Below are 14,430 nucleotides of genomic sequence, written 5' to 3' on the forward strand. Positions count from 1 at the left end.
CCCCACACACCTGCTTGCTTTTTGAGTGTTACTTTTATCTTATAAGTTTAGGACCAATATAAGGGGGAGATTAATAACAATAAAGCCACAAGACAAGTGACAACATAGATGGCAGTGATGACCTGTGGCTGTCGCCTCCCTGTTTCCTTCCTTACATTGTACATACACACATCACTCATGTTTCTCATGTGCACTCATTACTGCTCACTCAATGTTTTCTACCTACATAACGTTAAAATACCTCAAAGCAGAGCAAAAACTGATGATATAAGACAGCCCCTAGCCACTCACACTGAGCTATTGATCAAAGTCCTTTACACGGTCTTCTGCCTTTGTTTTGATTATTGTTATATATGTCCAGAGATCATCATAAATTAGTATTCACCTTCAGGACTCACCCATTTTAGCAACTAAGGGATGAAATATTCTCCGCACTCCTTCATCCTTAGTTTGTGATGTTACCAGCGTCAGAAAGTAGTCATAATTTACCAGGCAAGTTACCAGTTTGTAAGTACTTTCTGAACAGCAACTTACAAAGTTAGCAGATTTATGAGAAGTTTTGTCTGGTAAATGCTCTGATGAATCTGGAAGCAGATCAAATAACAATAGACTATTACCTGATTCAGTTTACATTTCTTCACAACCTCTGTGGGCAGTGGCTATCATTTTCCTCACCACTTCCATTAGCTGAGGCTTCAAATTCTTCATCACTTCTAAGTACAGTGACATCAACTTCTTTACCAACTTTATTGTATACATCCACATCTTCACCTGGCACTACTTCTGTTCTGCTGTCCAAACTGTTTCGCTTCCACCTTCAACACCGCTTACGGAAAATCTTTATAACACATCCATATCACTTAAAACAGTGAAACTTACATAATCATGTAGGACAAACTAAGACCATGTTGTAGAGGTAAAAAAATTTTGAGGGGACATGGTTAATATGGGTATTGCATCTCTTAAAATTTATTTTTAAGACCAGCGATTTTTATTGTGTCTATACAGCCTTTACCAATCACGTGCCACGACTTCTAAACATCACCAATCACGAATTTCCATGGCTGAGTAACTTATAATCTTCATCTGTTTCGAGACACTAAGAGGGTAGACATAGAGATTCACTGCCATTGTTAACATGGCGAGCATGGAAAGAGAACGTGGTGATGATCTGATTAGATTAGGTTTGGTTCGCTTCGGTCTGGTTAGAAGTGTTCCAGGGGGAATGCAGGTCCCCTTCCCCTGGTTAGGATAGTGTTTTATAGAGTCTGCAGGTTAGGTTAGAATTGTGACCTTGGGAGAAGGGTCCAGGGGGCACAGTGTCTTTGCGAGGAGGCAGTCCAGGTTAGGTTTGACTAGTGTCCTTTGGGGTTAGATTAGAATAGGTTAGTAAGTGGTACTTCCTAAACCTAAGGATTTTTCAGAAAAAAATCAATATCTAGAGATATTTTCTTGTCTCTAGGGAAATATCCCTAGATTTTTGGGAATTTTCTTAATTTCTAAGAACATTTTCCAAGATTTTTCGAAGCCCATATATCACTCATACACAGGGTGTCCCACAAGTTAAGGTACATACCTCATGATATGGTAATTCAAGTAATTTTAAGACGAAAATACTCAATACACGTATGCTGTATTTTGCATTATTCTGTGAGAAATTAACATATAAGTTGTGTGCTGCTTGAGCCGCTTGCCTTGGACCAGTTTGCTGATAGGTTACTAGGTCGTGGAGCTCCACAGGATTTTTTTTATTTTTTTATGTAGGATGGACACTGGCCAAGGGCAACAAAAATCCAATAAAAAAATGCCCACTGAAATGCCAGTCCCATAAAAGGTAGTCAAAAATTGATTAGTAAGTGTCTTGAAACCTCCCTCTTGAAGAAATTCAAGTCATAGGAAGGTGGAAATACAGAAGCAGGCAGGGAGTTCCAGAGTTTACCACAGAAAGCGATGAATGATTGAGAATACTGGTTAACTCTTGCGTTAGAGAGGTGGACAGAATACGGGTGAGAGAAAGAAGAAAGTCTTGTGCAGCGAGGCTGCGGGAGGAGGGGAGGCATGTAGTTAGCAAGATTAGAAGAGCTGTTAGCATGAAAATAGCGGTAGAAGACAGCTAAAGATGCAACATTGCGGCAGTGAGAGAAAGGCTGAAGACAGTCAGTTTTTTTTTTTTTTTTATGTAGGAAGGGCACTGGCCAAGGGCAACAAAAATCTAATAAAAAAAGATGCCCACTGAAATGCCAGTCCCATAAAAGGGTCAAAGCAGTGGTCAAAAATTGATGAATAAGTGTCTTGAAACCTCCCTCTTGAAGGAATTCAAGTCATAGGAAGGTGGCAATACAGAAGCAGGCAGGGAGTTCCAGAGTTTACCAGAGAAAGCGATGAGTGATTGAGAATACTGGTTAACTCTTGCGTTAGAGAGGTGGACAGAATAGGGGTGAGAGAAAGAAGAAAGTCTTGTGCAGCGAGGCCGTGGAAGGAAGGGAGGCATGCAGTTAGCAAGATCAGAAGAGCAGTTAGCATGAAAATAGCGGTAGAAGACAGCTAGATATGCAGCATTGCGGCGGTGGGAGAGAGGCTGAAGACAGTCAGTTAGAGGAGAGGAGTTGATGAGACGAAAAGCTTTTGATTCCACCCTATCTAGGAGAGCAGTATGAGTGGAACCCCACCAGACATGTGAAGCATACTCCATACATGGACGGATAAGGCCCATGTACAGAATTAGCAGCTACGGGGGTGAGAAAAGCTGGCGGAGACGTCTCAGAACACCTAACTTCATAGATGCTGTTTTAGCTAGAGATGAGATGTGAAGTTTCCAGTTCAGATTATAAGTAAAAGGTAAACCGAGGATGTTCAGTGTAGAAGAGGGGGAGAGTTGAGTGTCATTGAAGAAGAGGGGATGGTTGTCTGGAAGGTTGTGTCGAGTTGATAGATGGAGGAATTGAGTTTTTGAGGTATTGAACAATACCAAGTTTGCTCTGCCCCAATCAGAAATTTTAGAAAGATCAGAAGTCAGGCGTTCTGTGGCTTCCCTGCATGATATGTTTACCTCCTGAAGGGTTGGATGTCTGTGAAAAGACGTGGAAAAGTGCAGGGTGGTATCATCAGCGTAGGAGTGGATAGGACAAGAAGTTTGGTTTAGAAGATCATTAATGAATAATAAGAAGAGAGTGGGTGACAGGACAGAACCCTGAGGAACACCACTGTTAATAGATTTAGGAGAAGAACAGTGACCGTCTACCACAGCAGCAATAGAACGGTCAAAAAAGGAAACTTGAGATGAAGTTACAGAGAGAAGGATAGAAACCGTAGGAGGGTAGTTTGGAAATCAAAGCTTTGTGCCAGACTCTATCAAAAGCTTTTCATATGTCCAAGGCAACAGCAAAAGTTTCACCAAAATCTCTAAAAGAGGATGACCAAGACTCAGTAAGGAAAGCCAGAAGATCACCAGTAGAGCAGCCTTGACAGAACCCATACTGGCGATCAGATAGAAGGTTGTGAAGTGATAGATGTTTAAGAATCTTCCTGTTGAGGATAGATTCAAAAACTTTAGATAGGCAGGAAATTAAAGCAATAGGACGGTAGTTTGAGGGATTAGAACGGTCACCCTTTTTAGGAACAGGTTGAATGTAGGCAAACTTCCAGCAAGAAGGAAAGGTAGATGTTGACAGACAGAGCTGAAAGAGTTTGACTAGGCAAGGTGCAAGCACAGAGGCAGAGTTTCAGAGAACAATAGGAGGGACCCCATCAGGTCCATAAGCCTTCCGAGGGTTTAGGCTAGTGAGGGCATGGAAAACATCATTGCGAAGAATTTTAATACGTGGCATGAAGTAGTCAGAGGGTGGAGGAGAGGGAGGAACAACCCCAGAATTGTCCAAGGTAGAGTGTTTAGCAAAGGTCTGAGCAAAGAGTTCAGCTTTAGAAATAGATGTGATAGCAGTGGTGCCATCTGGTTGAAATAGAGGAGGGAAAGAAGAAGCAAAGTTATTGGAGATGTTTTTGGCTAGATGCCAGAAATCACGAGGGGAGTTAGATCTTGAAAGGTTTTGACATTTTCTGTTAATGAAGGAGTTTTTGGCTAGTTGGAGAACAGACTTGGCATGGTTCCAGGCAGAAATATAAAGTGCATGAGATTCTGGTGATGGAAGGCTTAAGTACCTTTTGTGGGCCACCTCTCTATCATGTATAGCCCGAGAACAAGCTGTGTTAAACCAAGGTTTAAAAGGTTTAGGACGAGAGAAAGAGTGAGGAATGTATGCCTCCATGCCGGACACTATCACCTCTGTTATGTGCTCAGCACACAAAGACAGTTCTCTGACACAGAAGCAGTAGTCATTCCAAGGAAAATCAGCAAAATACCTCCTCAGGTCCCCCCAACTAGCAGAGGCAAAACACCAGAGGCACCTTCGCTTAGGGGGATCCTGAGGAGGGATTGGAGTGATAGGACAAGATAAAGATATGAGATTGTGATCGGAGGAGCCCAACGGAGAAGAAAGGGTGACAGCATAAGCAGAAGGATTAGAGGTCAGGAAAAGGTCAAGAATGTTGGGCGTATCTCCAAGACGGTCAGGAATACGAGTAGGGTGTTGCACCAATTGCTCTAGGTCATGGAGGATAGCAAAGTTGTAGGCTAGTTCACCAGGATGGTCAGTGAAGGGAGAGGAAAGCCAAACCTGGTGGTGAACATTGAAGTCTCCAAGAATGGAGATCTCTGCAAAAGGGAAGAGGGTCAGTTAGAGGAGAGGAGTTGATGAGACGAAAAGCTTTTGATTCCACCCTGTCTAGAAGAGCAGTATGAGTGGAACCTCCCGAGACACGTGAAGCATACTCCATACATGGACGGATAAAGCCCTTGTACAGAGTTAGCAGCTGGGGTGGTGAGAAAAACTGGCGGAGACGTCTCAGAACACCTAACTTCATAGAAGCTGTTTTAGCTAGAGATGAGATGTGAAGTTTCCAGTTCAGATTAAAAATAAAAGACAGACCGAGGATGTTCGGTGTAGAAGAGGGGGACAGTTGAGTGTCATTGAAGACATATTTCAATATTTCATATTGAGTTCCACCCAATATTTAATCTAATAGGTCCCCTTGCTTATAAAGTGATCAGTATGTAGCCAGCCCCTATAATATGTTCACAATAATTTTTAGAAAACACCAGTTTCTGTAGCCTACCGCTCACAGTGAGTCTGTGGTGGGGAGGTGTGTGTCTGTGTGTGTGTGTGTGTGTGTGTGTGTGTGTGTGTGTGTGTGTGTGTGTGTGTGTGTGTGTGTGTGTGTGTGTGTGTGTGTGTGTGTCACACCACCCTACCCCTTCCCCTGTAACCCCCTCTTCCTTTTTATGTGACTTCCCTCCACCCTGTGAGAAGCACATAGCTGGAGTGGCATCCCTTAGTCATTGTCTGATTTCCGGGAGGTGAGGATGTGCATATTGAGGCGGGGAGAAGTTTGGAGAATTAGTGTACTTTATCTTTTTGGAGGGCAATTAGGTTCATATGATATTATTTGCCTAGTATAGCAGTAAGCCCTTGTTGATGTTAGGTGAGATAAGAGTCTCCCAGAATTTGCCTGTGATTGTAGTGCCTCATAAGTAAAGAGATATCTCCCACAGTGACTCCGCGGCTGTACTGTACCTTCAAAAATTTGGTGTTTCTGTGAGCGGTCATTAGAGCCTCATCTGTTAATGTGGGCAGCTTGTTTGTGTATTTGTTGTTGCATTAAATGCTATGTGATCCAAGGTTCTTTTAAAGGATCTGGATGCAGAGGATTATACTCGTAGATACTTTGCTGTATAGTGAAACTTTACTCCCTCCTCAGGCCCTGTTGATGCCTACTGTCCAGGAGGATGCAAACAACACTAATCCGCAGGAGGATATAATACTTTGTTGGACAGTGGGTGATCCATTATTGAGGGTGGTTTGTCCAACAAGGTATTAAACCTCAACTTTTAAGTGTGTGTCCTTTATCGTAATTGTCCCTTCCAAGAACATAGCTATCAATTCTTTCCCAGCTGTTGGAGTGATTTGGCAGTTGTGGTGCTTCCTTGCCTGTGGAAGGAAAAACAGGCTGGCAACTTCCATTGTGTAACTCACTGCAGGAGACCAGAAAGCCCCTGTAAATACTTGTTTAAGCCTTGCACTGAACTACATAGGAGGTAGCTCAATGAAGCTAGCTGAAATAAAGGCAGCTGTGAGAGGGGCAGAACCTGGTGTTGTTGTTTCCTGATGTTGTTGTTTCCTGTTAAGATTCTTGCCACTCCGTTGCCAGTACTGTCTTGGTTAGATTGTTTGCCACCACTGTAACAGATGAGATTCTTGGTATGGTGGTGATTACTCTGGAGGACCTGGTAGTAAATGGATATTGCTGGTAGTGTGGAGGTCGTGGGTAGTGGGTTGGATTATAGTAGATTGTGCGAGTAAAAGACACAAGTTCTTAATTTAATTAAGTTCTTAATTTAATGATGGACAGGATGTACACACAGGATACCAAGACACAATTGGTGACAGGTGTGACAGTACTTGATTCTCTCTCTGATGACTGATATGAACTCTCAACTGATACAAGAGAATCAGTCTCTGAACAGACTGATTCTCTAGCTGTGTACAGCTCTATTTATGTGAGATGAAGTGGATCAGACTTCAGAATCTGAGATGAAGAAATGAGCAATGAGGTGCTTGGAAATGGGGTGAAGGGACCAATGGTAGAGGTCATTATTTTGATCTATGATCAGGGAGGATGACAGGAAGGCGATGCAGGTGTTTTCCCTAAGGACTGACATGAATATAGGGAAGGTAGGTGTGATATTCCTTTGAGAGCATCATAGGGAGGAGACAGGTTTTAATAGACTAAGGCTGGCCATGTGGGCACGTGGTTTGAAATACATGAATGATGAATGTGTATAATAATAATTGTTATGACTGGTGCGACTGATACATTGTGACTGTCTGTGTATAGGATGCAAGAATCTAGAAGGAACTTGTAACCCACAGCTGAGCCCTACACCAAATTGCATAGTTGGTGACTCGGGGAAGTGAGCCATGATAAAGGCTGCGGTGAGAAGGGCAGGATTTGTGGTCACACACACACACACACATATATATATATATATATATATATATATATATATATATATATACGAACCTCGGTTCTCGAACTTACTTCATTCCTGAATGCTGTTTGAAATTCAAAATGTTCGAAAACCGAAACTATTTTTCCCATAGGAATCAATGTAAAATGGATTAATCCGTTCTCAGACGCCAGTCTACACTTTCTTAGGGGCTTATGAGATGCTCCCACAGACAAATTAGCTGCTTCACAACATCTCCAGTTCACAAATTATTTATCCAAAAAGGATGTATTGAATGGTCCTATTGACACAGTACTCATCAGAAGATACTGTTTAGACCGATCCTGTGAGGGAAGCCTTACAGAGGGACACAGAGAGGAGCAAAACACACTGCCAAAATGAAGGTGATCATAACACTTAGACATCTTGCTGCTGGAAAAAAAAAAAAAACACAGGAAAATGCAGTTGTGTAGTAGTGATGGAATTGGGGGTCATCAAGAGAGCCATAGGTGGCTTGGGATTACTCCTGAGTGTCAAAATCTGTTTGTTTATATCGAAGTTTTTCAGTGGGATCACATTTATCTGACTCTGCAGATGAAAGTTGAGAGCTCTTCCATGAATCCAGCAGTGGCGAGTTCTTGGGATTTGAGGATGAATGTTTTTTTTTTTTTTTTTTACTTTCATATTTTTTTTTACTTTTAATTTTTTTTTTTTTTTTAATAAAACCACTCTTGGACAATATTATGTTTACTAATCACCAACTAATGTCACCACCATACGAACAAAATCGAAGAAGTGATTAATGTAAACGATAAGCACCACCAGTATGTGGGGGACGCACTGCTTCACAGTACTTTTTTATTTACATAGTTGTAAAGTTGTAAATTTGTATTGATTGCTCCAGCAAATTTGTGATGAGTGCTGAGACAATAGATAGTTTTGTGAAAAGGTGAGATAAATTCATGGATAATGATGATAGATGGTCAAATGTAAGTTTACAGGAGCTGCCTTGTGTAGATCAACCAGCCTCTTGCAGACTCCTTGCTTCTTGTGTTTTTATATTCAGTGGTTGAGTATATGGTGAATGTGTTCTTGTATGAGAATGACTAAAAAAAAAAAAATAAATTCTTTCCAATATTAGGTGTATCTTCCAAAATGCAGCATCCTGTAAGCCATAAAATACGGTGTGTATATATATATATATATATATATATATATATATATATATATATATATATATATATATATATATATATATATATATATATATATATATATATATATATATATATATATATATTACCGCCCTCGTGCCTGCCTCACCAACCACTAATCTCTCCAACTAGCCATCGGTTTCGAATACCATCTCAACACTGTGGCGGTATCATAGAGACGAAGCTTTAGAAGCAAATCTTGACTCGTGTCTCAATCAAGTTGACCAAGCTGACGAATGACTTCCACTTCCAAACCTCGTCAGTCTCACTCGCTTCTCACAGTTGGAACCATCCTCCCTCCTGCTGCCTGGATTTGGTTGCATCGTCACGAGTTGGAAGAAGTCGTGATTAACAACACAAACATAAACACCCACACACGTACCCTCACACTCTTCATTACGTACAGGCCTGAGCTATGTATATTTGTGTTGTACAGTAAAATCCCTCTCATCCGGCATTCGAGTATCTGGCAGCTTCAAGTATCCGGCACATTTTTCCCCGAGCCTTAAAATCAATAAAAAATCAATGTGTACTCATAAAATCGATTAAAATTCTCGCGCGAGGCATACTTTGTCCCCTCGCCACCAGAGCGCACTGTTTCGCGCCACCCACGGCCCACTGCACTGGGTGGTTACTCAGTGACTCAGTCCCACGTGTGCACTGTTTATCGCCTGACACCTTCATCATGCCTAAAGTTGTAGAAAAGAGGAAGCGTGTTGTGCTTACACTTAAGCAGCTGATCAGATCAGCTGCTGATTAAGATCAGTTGATCTTTGTTATGGTAAGATGCGTGAGTGTAGGGTGGTGATTGTGGACATAATTTCACTTCTATTCAAGTATCCGGCAATATTCAAATATCCAGCATGTCGGCGGTCCCGTTGATGCCGGACAAGAGGGATTTTACTGTATTTTGGCTATATATTTATTTTCCTTTATCGCTTATTATTTGGTACATGTTACATTCACTTTGTTGCTTATTAACTTGTATATGTTTTCTCACCTTTGGTTTTTTTTTATTGCTTATTAGCTTATATATGTTATGTTAACTGTACATACTGACTTGAACCCAAGTGGGATCACTGTGTCCTATATAAGTTGCATGCGCTATATCCGCTTCAAGTAGTGGATATTTAGTTTAATAATGATTAAGTTTTATTTCATATTTGTTTCACTACCTTATGCTACAAGAAAGAGTACAGCACACCCCTAGTCAACCAACTTTTACCCATGCTTGTAACATATATTGGTGGCCTGTCTGGGATTGTATCTTATGAACTGGTATGTCATTTGTATGTTATCGTAACTGCTAGTTAGATAATTACTGTTTCTGACTTAAGCTTTATTTTCAGGCTTACATACATACATGACCACATTATTCACACTCATTTTCGTCACTTCTTCGTTTATCTCACAAGTATCTGCTGGTGGGTGCACGGTCACCTTACCTTTAAATATTTCACGATAGGTGTGCTGAAATAGGTAAAGGGCGTATTCACATAGGTAGTTGTATCGGTTTCAGGTAGGGATTATTCCGTGGAATATAGTTCCACTTCCTCACATACTGCTCTGAGACTCACTCATTTGGGGTCATTGAAGCTCGAAATCATTTCTTAATTTCCTCACAAGTATCTAGACCAGCCTAAACTCAAAAGAGTACTTTAGGCCAGCTCCTGTTTGTTGGAAGTGAGATACATCATTCACTGACCTATGGCTAGTTAAATCTGTGAAGGAAAGGCTGATCAGGGGTCGCACCTCTCTCTCTTAAAGGTTAACTCATGTCCAAGGGTGCAAATCCCGTCTTTGCTGTTAATGGCCCTCTTGAATCTTATGTCAAGGCTTTAACTCAAGTGAAACTTAGGAGATAACATGGTAGAGTTTTGACATCGTCTTTCCACTTTTCTACTCGAGTAAATCAAAATGGCAAAATTCCTATTTCATAGAAAATTTAAGAAATCCTTATGTAGAACTTAAAGCCTCTAAAGTAACCAAGGATCAACTAAAATATATTGCTAGTGGTTTTGAGATTCCATTCCAACATGACATTCAAAAAGATGACCTTATGACACCCATTTTAACTCGTCTTGGAGAAGAACCTAGCCCTAGTAAAGGACTTGAGATATAGAGTCAGACTAAAGATCCTAATATCCTTTTTAAAAATAGAGAAAGTTAAAATGAAAGCCTTGCAAATGCAGATAGAATATGCGGAGGAGGAGAAGGAGAGACAGAAAACATGAGAAACAAACAAAGAAGGAAAGAGCTCACCAGTTACTCCTGTTGCAAAAACAACCTCCAACAAGGCTAAGATCACTAAATATTTGTCCCTCTTACCACAATTCTCAGATCAAGATCCTGAAAGTTTCGTCAGGGAGTTCGAATCCTCTGCTGAACACTTTGAATTGCCTCATGAGGATTGGACATTGCTCCCAAAGCCCAAGCTCACTGAGAAAATTTTAACTATCTTGGGAGGTCTAGAAAATAACACTGATTATGCCTTGGTTAAGAAAGGTATTCTAGCAGCATATTCCATTGCAACAGAGGATTACAGAAAAAAATTTAGGAATCTTAAACTCCAACTTCAGACATACTTGGAGTTCACATCAGAAGTACAGAGCACTGTAAAAGTGGCTTAAGTCAGCTTTAGTCACCACATATGACCAGCTAGTAAACTTGATCGCCTTAGAGGAATTTTAAACGCAAGGTGCCTCATTTAGTTGTAATGCACATCACCAGCAGAGACAAGACAGACTTACTTAAAGTTGATGAAATTGCAGACATGTTTTCACTGATTCACCGTCCAGGTCCCATGGGAGAGAGGAAGGCTGAGTCAATTGTAAAGTCCAGTGCAGGTGCTGTAAACAATGGCAAGTCAGTTGTTAGTAATTTTCTCCAGTGTGTTCACTTTGCAAAAAAGCCTGGCCACCTCATAAGTGCAAAGTAGCCAAAAGATGCTTTTACCAAACCATTGGCCTCATTTAATACCATGAAAACAGTTCACTCTAACAAGTTATTTACCCTATTAATGTCAAAAGGATCAGTCTCCTTTAGTGATAACTTAAAATACTCAGTAAATATCATAAGGGATACTGCTGGAGACCAGTCACTTGTACTAAAATCAGCAGTCCCTGGGATTGAAAAAAGTTACACTGGTGAAAAGGTGTATTTAAAGGATATTCACGGTCCATTTCCACTCCTTTTAGCCTGAGTACACCTTGACAGTCCTATAGTGAAGGAAGAAGTGATTGTTGGGGTCAGTAATGATCAATCTTTCCCCATACCTAATGCTGAGTTTTTACTGGCTAATAACTTAGCTTGTGGTGCAGTCTTTCCATCCCTTGTTACTAAAGACTCACCACTCCCATATAATCCTACAGGGGAACTTGAGTGAGAACAACCTAATTTGTTTCTGGTTTGTGCTGTGAACCAAGCACAAGCCGCCCAGAACAATCCTGTTGCTGCTCAGTCTTTGCCCAAACTTCCAAATCCTCCAGCTCAAGTGAACCTAAATCAACTGTTCACTACTGAAGTTCTCTCAGTGGCCCAAAAAGAGGATGAATCATTAACCAAATTTCATTCACAAGTCATTCCTAAGGATCAGATCATTCACTACCCATCATTTTACTACCAGGGCGACATCCTTATGAGCGTGTATAAACAACTTAAACTTAATGACGATTCAGCATGGGCTGAGGTCCATCAGATAGTCTTGCCAGGAGTCTTGAGAATACTGTGATAGAGATCACTCATGAAAACAATGCTGGACACTTAGGTATCATGAAAACCTGTGATAAAACATAGAGTCATTTTTATGTCAAGTTGCAGACAAACCTAACCAAACCATCCCATTACTAATTTATAGTTTCCACGAATATTTCCTTAATTTCTATATATTTGGAGGGCTCAGTTACTGCCATTTATTACTAATTTATAGTTTCTACAAATATTTCCTTCATTTTTATATATTTGGAGGAGAGACACAGAGGGTAAGACAGTAGTTCAATCTTTGAAATAAGTTAAATGTGATCTCATTTAAGAACCTTAATGTAAACAAACATGGTTTGGCTTTCAGGAGTAATCCTGAGCCTCCTATTCATAGAAACTAATTTATAGTTTGTGAATATTTCCTTCGTTTTTATATATTTAGAGGAGAGACACCATTACTGCCATTTATTACTAATTTATAGTTTCTATAAATATTTCCTTCATTTTTATATATTTGGAGGAGAGACACAGAGGGTAAAACAATAGTTCAATCCTTGAAATAAGTTAATTGTGATCCCATTGAAGAATCTTGACGTAAACAAACAAGGTTTGGCATTCAGGAGTAATCCCAAGGCTCCTGTGGCTCTTTCTATGACCCACAATGCCATCACTACTGCACAACTGCATTTTCCCAGTAGCTTTTCTCAGCAGCAAGATGTCTAAGTGTTATGATCACCTTTATCTTGACAGTGAGTGGGTTGCTCCTCTCTGTGTCACTCTGTAAGGTTTCCCTCACTTGATCAGCGACAAAGAGAATGCCTGCATGGCATAAACAATATCTTTTGATGGGTTGTGTCACTAAATTAATTCAATAAATTCTTTCTGGATAAAAATTTTTGAAGCTGGACATCTTGTGGAGCAGCCATCTTAGCAGTGGGAGCATCAGTCATGGTGGACATGGTGGAAGGGTGCCTGAGAATGGATTAATCTATTTTACATTGATTCCTATGGGGAAAACAGTTTCAGTTTTTTTAACATTTCGGATTTTGAATGGCATTCAGGAACGAATTAAATTAAAAAACCAAGGTTCCACTGTGTATATATATATATATATATATATATATATATATATATATATATATATATATATATATATATATATATATATATATATATATATTTATTTATTTATTTACTTATTTATATATATACTAAAAAAGACAAATAAAAAAATTATATCTAATTTATACCACATTGCATCAACATAAACACAATTGATTACTGCTTGGTGCTGGTAAGTGGACCACATCACATGGAAGATAAAGCAAAGGATGGCTCTTGATGCTGCCCCAACAACTTTAAGCTAGTCAGTCCCTACAGGACACAAATGTCCTTTTTACAACTAAGAGATGATGGACAAACTGGGTGGGATACTTAAAATAGCCTTAAACTCCTGGCACATCAGGTGCCTTAACTGTCATATGTTGCTACAAGTTGTGGGGCAGGTAAGGTGTTGCAACTCTGCCTGAACTTTGAAAACACATTTTTTTTTCAGCACTGGGTCCTTGGCAGCTTATCATATAACTCTGGTTAATCATAATTCATAAATCCTGATCAGATGAACTATTTAGTAAACACAGGTGTCATGTGCCTTACATCCCTCACAAATTTCTAAAAGCTTACACATGAAAAAATAAAAATTAAAGGGTAATCTGAATACTTTGAAAATCACTCCTAACTGAATTCTGTAGCTGTTATAATGATGTCAACAGTACTTACAGTTGACATCCTCATTTCCATATTTAGCTCTTTTCTTCATAAAAGACACTACTGGAAATAACAGGATATTATATAGCAGAATTCTGACAAAGCACTGAAAGTAGTAGATCCTGACTGTCATGGACCAAACTTCACAATGCAAAGGCATCTTCACTCTGCCTTGACTTGCAGCACCACAACTTGCACCAAAATGACTACTCCCATGTTTTGTGTGTGGGCAGCATACACTACCATAAGCACACACAGCACCATAAGATGCAGCATCACATTTTGGTTGGAATACAGCTACCAGACATTCAAAACAATAAGTGGCAACATAGATTCTAGGTGCAGTCCTACAGAATGTTGTACATCAGTGTTTGACATTAGTTTGTTTCATTTGGCCTGTGAGCCTCTGAGCACCTTTCTGAAACTTGCCATCATTACAGTGAAATCAGGCAGGCTTGAGAAAGACTTGCCAAATTTAAAGCCCACTGCTCTATAGAACAAGAAGAAGAAGATGATGAAAAGTCTGTGTTAAAACAAGCACCCATTACAAAAAACCTAGCAGTTACCTTTATCACTATGTATGAACTTTAGTGTCAGAATGAGGGTAATAAATGTAAGAGTATCAGTATCAATAAACCCTTTAACTGGCAACGGAAGTATATATATAGTAGCTCCAGAATTTAGCAA

Source organism: Scylla paramamosain, chromosome 13, assembly GCF_035594125.1.
Source record: "Scylla paramamosain isolate STU-SP2022 chromosome 13, ASM3559412v1, whole genome shotgun sequence".
In the NCBI taxonomy this organism is placed as follows: domain Eukaryota; kingdom Metazoa; phylum Arthropoda; class Malacostraca; order Decapoda; family Portunidae; genus Scylla; species Scylla paramamosain.